This window comes from Pagrus major, chromosome 2, assembly GCF_040436345.1.
Source record: "Pagrus major chromosome 2, Pma_NU_1.0".
Classification (NCBI taxonomy): Eukaryota; Metazoa; Chordata; class Actinopteri; order Spariformes; family Sparidae; genus Pagrus; species Pagrus major.
The window spans coordinates 10,389,411-10,401,691 of NC_133216.1; positions in this window are offsets into that span (position 1 = coordinate 10,389,411).

Below are 12,281 nucleotides of genomic sequence, written 5' to 3' on the forward strand. Positions count from 1 at the left end.
AATCCAATAATATCCTGTGGTGTCATGCTTGAAAAACGTCCATCTTAATGCACACACACTGGCTTGCCCTCGCCTTTCAGTTTCTCTCTCCCAGTATGTGTCTGCCTTATTGATTTTCTTCGTTAGGTGTGTTTTTGGGGTGACTTTATAAAAAATACTGCTCATATTTTGTTTGGATTTTTTTTACAAATGACTTCATTTTCACAACAGCAGGTGAGCCACATGTGAAGGAAACTTGTTTTTAATGGTGTAGTCTAAAACTATCGAAACCAATGGTACCGAATGACATTGCAACAACAGGTGCACTTACAAGATTTTATGGCATAAAGATTAGCCTAACTTTTTTGCATGTCTTTGGATTGTGGGAGAAAACCGGAGTACCCGGAGTCATACGACTTTTGTCCACAGGGGCCGCCAGAATCAACAAAACGTGAAAGCTCTTTGTAGCAGCTTTAAAGTATTAGTTATGAAAGTTTGAAATCAAGTTTATGTGCAACCACAGAGCCCCTACATGGGCCTGAAAAGTGTTTTGGTACCCACCAAAGAGCTGTTTTTTTCCCCCACCACCTATATTCACAGGAATCTCTGCATACTTTTTTGGTTCGGGCTTAGTTCACGGCATCACAGTCTTCCTGAAATATCTTGAATTCTCTGATCAGAAACCTACCTTCATGAAAAGACTATCTTCTGCACACCACCTTCTGCACCGACTGATGTGACGCTCTACAGAGGTAATAATTTCAATGTGTAACACGGCTTTTTTAGATCCTGACAGTTGCCTCCCTAGTGTTTGCAGAATAGAGGAGAGTTGCACCAGAGCTGATGGGATAGATGGAATCTCTTAGAGTCTCCCTGTTGAGATGATTTAGCAAACCAAGTGAAATGGGAGGCAGTTTCTTTTTTTTTCAAAGGGTTATACATCTTATTTTTAGCGGCGAGGAGAGAACGGCACGCTGACATGAGTAGCGGTACCACTAGTCCCCTGTGACGGAGTGGCACTCACAACACTGCCGCGCCGTTTGCTGTCAGTGCTGCTGGGACGTGACGCAGGAGCTTGATTCTCCGGCTAAGACCCCGAGGGAGATGGCAAAGGACACTGTTGGGTACATTTTTACATTTTTATAGCACGCTTGGCAAACCTTATTACAAAAGATGGCAGGCCATTCCTTGCCATTAAATTAAAATGAGAGAAAAAAAATCGTTACCATTTTTCATTTTCTTTTGTGCTTTGTTTATCTATTCATTTATCTTCCCATTTATCACACTTGTCACGAAGACCCCCTTCCCCTTCTTTGTTTCAAATGTTTTTCATTTAACCAGTGTCTCCTGTAAAAAAAAAAAAATCACATGCCAAATCACTTTTCCTTATTGCTCAGAGTCAACAACTTTTGTTTTAGCTTTCAATTACTCTAAAAGATTAGAGTGGAGGCCTCACTGTCATTAAAAGAAAAAAACAATCTGAGAAAGCTTGTGAAAAAAAAGATGCATCCCTTTATATATAAATATGCAAAGCATGGACAAAACAATACACACTTAATAAAACAATCGAGTACGGACATCAACAACAATGGTCCAAGGAGATTAAGAGTTGAGCAAATTATTTTGTAAGTTCATGAATATGTTATTTTCTCCAGAGCATTGCGTTCATTATCTACAGTATCTCTCAATATGAAAAATAGATGGAGGATTTCTATGGCATGCCAGGTGTATTATTCCTCTTTTGATTTAATGTTACATACTGTATTAGATAATGGAGCACAGAGGACTCCCACACATGTTGGTTGCACATCTGGGCAGTCCAGCTGTGCTCTCCCAAAGCCAAGAGAAACATGATGGGCAGGGCCGGTAGGGGCTGGAGTACGTAAAGAGAGCCTGTAGTCGAGATCTACACAGCTGATGTAAAAGTGCCCTTTGGAGCTATGTTTTAATGAGCAGGTGAAGCAATTCAAATTCCTGGTGATGGACAGTAGTGCTCCGAGAAATGCAGCGTGCAACATGCTAGAGAAAGAAGAGTCTGCGAGCTAACAAACAAGGCTGTAAACAATGCAGGTTTTGAAATATTCCAAAACAAAAATCGGCTTTGCAAATGTTTTATGAAGAAGGAAAGGTATTCAGCTTTTTAAATTATGGCGCTGAAGGATACAATGCAGGGTGTTTTAGAACAAAAGAGTGAATGAGAAAGAAGAAAACTCCACAGAGTATCATTAAAGTGAAAAGCAGCACTCCACTTTTAGTCTTTAAAGTCTGCTGCACTGCTGACCACACCCTGCATGTTCAGAAGTGTGCTCTGTTGCACCTGTAACCAGAGGATTTTAGAATTGGAGATTTTAAAGTTGAATGTTTTAGCTTTAAAGACTTTTCATAGTTATTTATTTTGTGGTTCAATAAAAGAGAGTTTTGTAGTTTTTGCTCTGTGGGGCCAGTTTTCAACATTCGCTTAGTAAATTCACTCAGTTTTTGTTTCTCTGTTGGAGGTGCAGCATCCTTAAGAGGCATCCAGGTCTTTGGTTAGTTCTTATTCATTAATTAACAAATATTCAGCCTTCTTGAAATGTATTTATACGGCCGCTTTGTATCATTCTATTAAACAACCCAACAAAAGGCGTGTTGCTTAATGCATGTAGGGGATTTGTACATTTTTTTTCAACAGCGTGGATGGCCCTAACCCTTAACCCTAAAACTGTATCTGTAGTCAAGTCTCACCTAAAATATTTTGTTACAGAGGCACTTTTCTCTGGCTGTGTATTTCCACCAGCACAGAAGCTACTGAATTATCATAGAAATATTACAGTAAACTACAGTTTTACTCTCTTTTGCAACTACATTGTTGCTACTTGTCACTTTGATCATGAGGGAGACAAGAGGCTATGGAGTAAAATTTCAAAAGAGCAGGACTGAGACTAATACAAATCTGTCTACCACTTCAGCACCACGGACAGCACCACAGATTTCTCAACACACAGCACAGTTAGACCGTGTCCTGACTGCATGCAAACGTCTGATGCAACACGATGTCGGATGCTCGCCGTCCAAACTGAATCCATTAAATATGCATCATGTCACGTCATGTATACAAACCACATGTACGTCAGATGTGCACTGGAAGATCAGATTGGAGGCTTAACCACTCAAGTTAAAAAAAGGGTTAGTTTGCCAAGATGGCCTCTTCCTACATCTGTACTTTTAAAAACAGATAGCACAGATTTTACACAGTGATATTTACATGTAAAACAACAGCATAAGGGGATGGTGTGTTTTCTTACCAAAAACTTACATCCCTCTCTAGAACTCGCTCCAGCTAGCCAGCAACTTGTTTAGGATTTTGAAGTAGAGGGAGACGGTATTGAATAGATAACTCCTCATATCAAGTTTACAAATCTACGGCTCCTCGTCCATGTCACACTTTCAACACGAGCAACATGAATGAAAATAGAAACAGGACTTCGTTCTTGGTGTCAGGCTACTGATGTTTCAGATTCTGACTTGCACAAACCTCAGTCAGATAAAGGAACAATGAGTCAGGCAGACTACATCAACAGATTCAACTAAACAACCCCTCTGACCCTGCACTCTCTTTGCTATTGCATTAGGGTGAGGAGGATGGTGTGCCCTTTCATTCCCCCTCAGTTCGCCTACTGGCTAAACATGGATAAAGAGCAGACTCTTAAAGTAAGTCAGCTAGTGTTGCAGGGAGGTCAGCGAGGGCAAGATTTTCCCCTGTAATATCGTTTCTAGCATAGATTTCTGGGTATAAAGCACACATTGTTATTGTACATCATGTACACAAAGGTCAGAGGTGTGAATCTAAAGATCAGTCAGCCACATCAGTCAGCTCGCTCTCACCTGCAGCAGCCTAATACTTACACTAAGCAGGATGTTTTTCTGACTTCACACATCAACTATTGACCAAAACACTTGCCTCCCAGGACGATATTGGCGTTACAATGCTGTCACACCAGAGACAAATCAGTGATAAAACAGGGCTGGTCCTCTGCCACCGGCCCGGTGTGATTATTCGACACAGAGCCGCAGACCGGGCCAATGCTGTTGAGTATCACACTGGTCCCGTCCCAGCAGCGCTTCTTTAGCTGCCATGGCCTTGTGCAATTAGCTCGGAGGACTGCAAATGCATCTATCAAATTAAAGCAGAGCCTGATTCACTTGTCACTAAATCAATGGTGATCCGTCTCTCAATGCAGCGGTGCCAGGAAAAGTGTGAGCAAAGTGATGCCTTTGCTGCCTTTACCATCATGTTCCTCCGCTCTGCTCACTGCATGTGATACAGCAGCCTCACAGTATTGAAGCACTGTCAGGGAACAGCAAATTAATTGTTATAGCTACTGCAGTGGATCACAGACAAGTGTTTTGTTTTTCACATTCTTTGTTGTTTTTGTTGAGATGTGTTGTAGAAATCGTAAAAACAAATAAAATCCTTTGGATATTCTCTGGTCGTCATACTGCCTGCCATCTCCCTTCCTGCACCAGTCTGGCACATTTCAATGCTAATGAAAAGAAACTGACAAGCATCTCAAAGGAATATTTCACTTTGATAAAACATTTTGTTTTAGCTAAAACTTTTGACATTATTTGCCCCATAAGCTTATTCAGCCCTTTTCTGTTTTCTCTGCAAAACCCTCTATTGGTCATAAAGCAAACAAAGATTTTTTCCTTCAGCCTAAATGAGATTGCATCATTAAATATCCAGAGAATTTCAGACAGAATAAAAGTAATACTATGTGATACATCACTCGATAGTGATCGCATTCTGTTTTCTACATCAACAGTGCTTCCTTTTTACCATGACCAATTTTACCATTGACTTTAACCACCCAACCTAAATATTAATCATCATCATATGGATTTTTTCACAGTCATGTATCTGGAGAAGACTGATAAGTGTCATCCTGCTTTTTGGAGAGTCAGATCAGAAAACATTCATGTGTCATTTTGGAAGCCAAATAACAACGTTTAGTTTGGAGGACTAATAAATGTAAAGTGTTTGGTGTGTTTACATTAAATGATGTAAAACAAGTCTACTTTTAAAGCACGCCTTTACATTCTGGATGAAGAAATGATGTGTTCTACCTGAAGCAATGACAAGATTTATTTATTAGCCAGCTCATTACCAGAAAAATGACAGCAGCTTAGTACAACCCATATTTGTGTTCATTGTTCAGCGGCAACCTCCAGTGGTCATAGTATTTATGACAGGAGCAAAGGAGGAAGTCAGGTGATGTAGTATCAAGAGCAACAAAGCCCACAGATGGAGGAGCAGGGTTGGACAGCCCCAACAAACAAACACAGGACTTTCACCCAGGAGAGTCAACGGTGAGTTATTTTAACGTGCTAATACCATGTACGTAATGCAACTTTATGTAAAACAAGGAAAAATAGACACTACTCTTTTAAAGTAGCTTTGCACACGTGCTTTTAACTGTTGTGTGATTTTATGTGAGTCTAATGGGTGTGAATGTTTTTCCATGTTGTTCAAGCCCTAACCAAAGTTTATTTTCTGTCACTATGTGATAGACAATAACGTTTCTTGAATCTTGAATCTTAACATACTCATCTGAACTCAACCATGATCTTTCCTGAATCCTAACCAAGAGCCTTTGGTGAGGAACAGTCACCATTTCTCACTGTCAACCACGCGATGAAAAGGGTCCAGTACGCCACCTGTCGCTGGTCCTCTTTCAGTTCATCAAGACGACCCAAATGCAAGACACTGAGGCAGGTTGAAAAACAAAAGGCAAGCTTTCATAAAATAAAGCTGAAGTCCACAATCCAAATCCAAAATACAGTCAATAAATGGCAGGCGACAAAAACGCATGCAAAGGAGAATCCAAGAAAAAAAAAATAATGAAGAAAAATACAAAGACTTATGACAAATCAGAAATCCACAGGGAACAAAAGCAGGAACACAAGAGGAGCAACGCAAGGCCGGGGAACAACTACAGGAAAAGCAGACTAAATAACAAAGAGTGAAGGAAAAACACAGACTTAAATACACAGGAGCTGATTAACTTTCCACACATAGATGTACAGAGAAAACAGCCGGGAAAAAGACAAAGACAGGAAGTGGACACATGAGCGTACAACCTACAAAAAAAACAGGAAATCAATCAATCAATCTCATTTCTTGGCAAAGTATGGCATCATAAACGTGTCTGACTCAAAAGATCTTTGGGACATTCATCTTAATTCTTTAACATAATAAACTGTATTTCTATAGCCACAGATCAATATGATATCTGTTGGTTTACACTTTCATGCTGTCATGGTGATTTCTTTAATTGTACACAGTGTGTGTAAATTCAGATATAGCATTAGTACACTGGCTTTCAGCCACAGTCTCCGAGTTTGTCAGTGGGGTTTGTTTTCTGTAAACACAGCTGGAGTCTGGTACTTGCGTGGGTGGTACAAACCTACTTGGAAGCCACACAGGCGCACTGATACACCCATGTATGCTGGTGTGTGTGTCTCACACAGAGACAGTGAGAGGCTGATGAGCATCGCATGTAAAAAATATGTGCTTTTAAGTGCATGTTTGTGTGTGAATTATTGTAATGTGCCGCGCTGCATGTCAGTGTGGGTGTGTGTTTATCTGAGTGATGCCTGTGCCGCCGGGCAGGAGCACAGAGCGAGGGAGGGAGACTAGCTTGAACTCAACCTCAGACGCCCTGCAGCTTTCCACTGAGTGGGAGCATGTGGATGTGAGGGGACACACTTGTGGTGTCTTCTTTTGTTGGAGTGGCAAAAATGTTTGCAGCGGTGTAATCGAGGAACGGCGGCAGAAAAGCCTCTTCAGACGGAGAGGTTCACTATCCCTGCACTCCCTCTCCCACACTAATATTTTGAAGACTTAGCTGATACACAGGAGATTGTTTGATTTGTTATCTCTGTTGCCTTCGTTAGTTTTCATGTCGTGTTCGGCTGTAATCCTTGAAACGCTGGAATTGCCATGTTGTTTTAAAAGACAAACAGATAAAGAAACAAAACCCTCTTTGATTATTAAACTCTATTTTAATGCTGTGCATAACAAGCACACAGCTTCAAAGTACTGACTTTGGGAGTGTTGCCAGTGTGGTATTAAAATGCGTGCTGAATATGACATGATAATTAGACACTGCTGGCCCAGCGTTCAGGCCCATCAGCTGCAACTGACACCCTTCATTGCATTTCAAACAGCACCATGCTAAGTCACAGGAGAGCGTCCTGACTGCTCCGCTAAGTCTGTGTTACTTCTCTGTACTTAAAGAGGCAGAGAGGATTAAGAGGGTTTGGGAGGGTCTGTCACCGGCTCGCCTCAAGGTGAGTGACAAAATCACTACAACATCAGCATATTTCATTCTCTTTGTACCCAGTGGTAAAAGAGCCGGGGAGCCACTTTGTCAGGAGATCAGAACAGAGTTTTAGTCGAATTAAAAACCAGGAGATATCTCGACTTGGACTACTAAGATGTACTGGGTAATTTTCCTTCTCTCGCTTGGTGCTCAAGGAGAGCAGCTGTGTGTCTTTGCCCTGTGACTCCCCAGAAATCCTCAGCATGGATTTAAATGATAACATTATGGAACAAAATCTGTCTTAATGAAGAAATAATGTAGTCCCGCTAAAATCATAGCCCAAGAGCATGTCTGCATATTCATTTTATTATGATGAGAATGATAAAAAAATATATAAAAGGCATGATTTTTTATTGTTCATGATTTCATACTAACTTTCTGGGAATACTCCTGGGAAGAAATACACATGGTACCACTAATAGGAAATGAAAAGTTCTTAGAGAGTCTTAGAGATAATCTAGCCGTGTTGATTTAATCAGCAGTCGGTGATTTTCCTGAGGAATTGCTCATAATGTCCCAGACTATTTCTTAGTAACTTCCTGGAATCTCTGCTTCAACTGGTCCAGGCCAAGAAATAGCCTGACACATCATCCCCTCGTTGAGCGGCGATTTATCTCTTCAGCTCTGTATTAATTAGTGAGTTTTAGAGCAGCTACGGGGTGGATCTTTTCTTTACCCTTTGGACAGAGTCAGGCTAGCCATTTCCCCTCGTTTCCAGTCTTTGTGTTAAGCTAAGCAGCTAAGTGTCTCAGGGATCTAGTGCATACAAAAATGAGAGTGGTACCCAACTTCTGAATCAAAAATGGAACAAGAAAATAAATGTTGACCAAAATGTGGAACTTTTACTTTTAGGTGTTGACTGGTTTTTGGTAACTGAGTGAGTGCTGACTCATTGTGATGTAAAAATACTCTTCCAGACAGGGAGTCAGACAGCAGAATGGCATATTAATTTTTATTATAAAACAACAGAAAACAGCAGACTCGGGGTAAACAGCACGACGAGTTGGAAATATTAAAATTAACACACTTAAAACAGACAACAAATGACAAAATAAACATAATCTGAGCAAGTCAACAAAATCAGGCAGCCACGACTCCATTTCTGAAAATGACAGCGTCGCACACGCCAGGTAACAGAGACGTGCCCAGTGGAATCAAAGGTTTATGCGTCTGTGAGGGATGCACAAAGCCCCTCCTGTCAGAAAGCATTTCTAACACATGGTCAGTGTGAAACTACAGTTCGCTTTGGTTTAGACACAAAAACTACTTGGTTAGGGTTAGGAAAAGACTTGATGTTTGGTTTCACACGGGAAGCAAACCTAGGTCTCCTGGGTAAAAATCACATGTGTGATCCACCACCGAACCCCAGCCTCCATCCCTATTGGGAATTTGTCGCTCTGTATCAGCTTTTATTGCTGCGGATGGATTCACATGGACTTAGTTTTAAGTCTGGGGCTACTCATACAGACGGTAAAGGGTCCCTTCTGTTTCTGCATGAGGCGCAGAGGGACGTGACAAAACGTCGCTGTTTGGCGCCCTGGGAATGGGACCGAGTCAGTGAACAGCACAGAAAGTGGAAAGTGTCAGAGGACTGGCAGACTCAAACTTTGAGCTCATGAAAGGTTATGCCAGTCAGCGATGTATCTAGACTTTTGAATAATATTACATAAAAATGTAAGATGTAGTCAGAAAATTTTTTAAATATAAATTTATATTGGTCAGAGGAATATTAGGTAATCACAACCTGTAGATTGGGTGGCTTTAACTCCCACATAAACACTCAGCCTAGCATGCTCAAATAACCCTGTTTCACTGTCATATTTTGTGACATTTTTGTCTCTATGCTATAATTATGCTAATTGAATATGTGCATACAGTCAGTGCAGAGCACAAAGGCACATCTCATCCGCAGTCCTGAAGAGGACTGAATAAATCGCTGCAGTGAAGAGGAGTTTTCCTTTCTCTCAGATCTGCCAGAGGAGTGATTAATTGTGTGTGCGGGGGGGGGGGGGGGGGGCTGGAGCTATGTGTGTCATTAGCCTCTTGACTGGAGCGTGGACCCCTCCAAGAGTGATGGGCTACACGGCTGCTTCGCACTCGAAGGACGACGTCTCTGTTCCTCAGGCCTCCTCAATTGATTGCGTGTGTTAATTGTGGGCATTGATCAGAACAAAAGCAGAGCAAAGAGCCCTTTCAACGGGAATGTGAGCTTCAAGGGAAAGAAAAGAAGCCCTGCAGTCTTAAAGTGGAATTTAGATTTTTTAAAAATCTGGATCTTATCTAGCTTATCTTATCTTATCATTATCAATATAAATCTTCATCATCAATAACAATGTACTTAATGTCAAACTATAACCAAAACTGTCTGATGTAAATTTCCAGCATAGTTTACGGACCAAATTCCTGGTCCAACTTTAAAGACATCGGTTTTTGCTGGACCAGCTCAGGTCTCTGATGCATAAAATTCACTTATAAACTGATATATATGTATCTTTATTGATGATAGACATGAATTTAAATGTAATGATGTTCTTCATTAATTACTGACATACACTTTATGTTACTTCTCCTCTGAAGTCTGTGAAGCAGGAGAGGGAATGTTACGGGTTTCCACTAATAATTGTTATCCAAGAAATACAGCCACAAAAGCGATTTATTGGTATTACACAAAATCTTAAATAGCAGCTGAGAAATGAATGACAAATCTCTACTAAGTAGCTCCTGAGTAATGATGATTCAAAGATTTTTTTTAGACTTCTTCTCTCTCTGGTTTATTATTAATGAAATAATTGTGGATTCCCAGTAAACATTAGCAGATACAGTGCTTACTGTCATTATTGTGGGATGATTCTACTTTACTTGGGTGGAAGATGATAAGGAAGAGGGATTAACTTCTTAGTAGAATGCATCACTTTTTTTGAGGAAGTGCAAGGGAGTTTAAGTAATTAGTAATGAATGAGTAGTTACCAAGTGTAAACCCACTGTGATTGTGTGTGGACCACCATTTTGAAGCCTCTAGTTTGGCATTAGGACCATCACCATCTTGACCATATTTGGATGAGAGGGAGGAGCTGGGGAGGATATCCTGATTCATTTATCTAGTTAAATCATTGAACCCTCATTTACAACGTCGCAGAGGTATGGACATGAAATCTATCAAATACAGCTAAAATCAGAAAGGGAAAATACATTTATAAAAAGAAAAATCAGGATAAAATAAACAGTGTTAAAAGGTCAAAATGTAGATGTTGGCTATGAGACCAATACATGAGTAAATCCATGTGAAAAAAAAATCATTTTGCAATTAAACCTTTGAATTGTGTGACTAAAGACATGCCGTGGTAGCGACTGTTAATTACAAGGTAGCCACGCCCTAAAGCATACCCTGCTTTATCGCCTATTTTACTTTAAATGCAACCATAGTTTAAAAAATGAACATCGTGCTGTATTGAAGAAAACTTGCAACTAGCAATTGAGACCGTTAACTCCTTTGGAAACCGTTTACTGAGGTAATAAATCAAGTGAGAAGTATGGTCATTTTCTCATAAGCTCATATACAATGGGTTTTTGTTGCCCCCTGCTTGCTGTTAATAATAATGCATTTACTTATTCACGTTTCAGACCCAAGCTCCATCCATAGTTCACACAGTCAATGGTAGTTACTCGTTTTGTGGCGTAGAGGTAATCAGGAATGACTTCCTGAAGAAAGTGGTCGATTCACAGATCAACTAATCATTACATAATGACTCGAGTCTGCTCACCTGAAACTCATTACCGTCTCCTCCATTTAGAGTTAATAAGGAACCTACTTAATCGCCCATCATCAGGTCAGGTCACAAAGTATCTGTTACCACATTGATCATCAATGAGCTGCAAATGAGTTTTCATGAATGTGTAAAACACAACAAAATGTTGGGCAAACAGCTGCAATTCTTACTCTGACAACACAGACCAGAGTGAGCTTCAATGCAAGTTCACCATGCTTAATTCACCAGTGTTTTCCACTATCTCGCCTTCATGAGAGTGAGTAAACAACTCCAAACATCTGCTCACTTCAAGACAGACTTCTTAAAGACGCCTTGCTTCTGAAACGCTTCCATTGGACATCTGAACGCGGTGCAGGTGGAACGTGACGCTACCACATCCAGGACACCTGTTTGTTTTCCCTCCAATAAACTGTTTATCTGGCTCAGCTACTGGCTGCTTGGTGATTTGTCTGTTTGTTTCTTGCCTTGTTGGTCCTCTTTGTACAACTGCCCTTTGTGTTCCTGGATCTCAACAATTACTCTGGAGAATAACAAGATTTAGAAGTTTTTCTGGTAAATCAGCTCAAGCCATGGGCACTGCAGCGCACATAACAGTCAGCATTTTCCATGTGTGGAGGTGTGATTCATGAAAAGTAACACTGCATCAACAAGATCCTCCCTCCTCCATTCTAGCACGAAAAAAATAATTTAACCTAGATGTATTGTTATGGAGAAACATGCCACGCTGACTTTCAGTAATTTTTCTGCATATTCTGTCTGACTTGAGGTCAAACATGAGAGGATTAGCGAGCCTCTAATCCATGCAGGTAGTGGTGTGGCCTTGGGCTGCTCAAGTCCTCTCAGTTTAGTATGCAGGCTGGGCTGGTTTGCAGAACTGGAGCACAGCACCGCTCAGGGGGGATTTTAAGCTAAATAAATAGACAAAATAAAAGAGCCAGAATAAGAAAGGGGGTTTTATGGAGAAAAGAGGTGATATTAGCTTTGTGATTGAGTGGGGAGAGTGGGACTCGGGGAGGGAGAGGGAGTAGGTGCAAGTGTTGTGGCATTTTTGTGGTGTGTCTGCTCTTAATTATCGTGTCCCACCAGTGCGGCGTCTTCCAATCCCAGCTCACCCACTTTCTCCATCTCCTTTTTCAATTTTGTAATTGCTTGGTTTTAATTAAAGCCACAC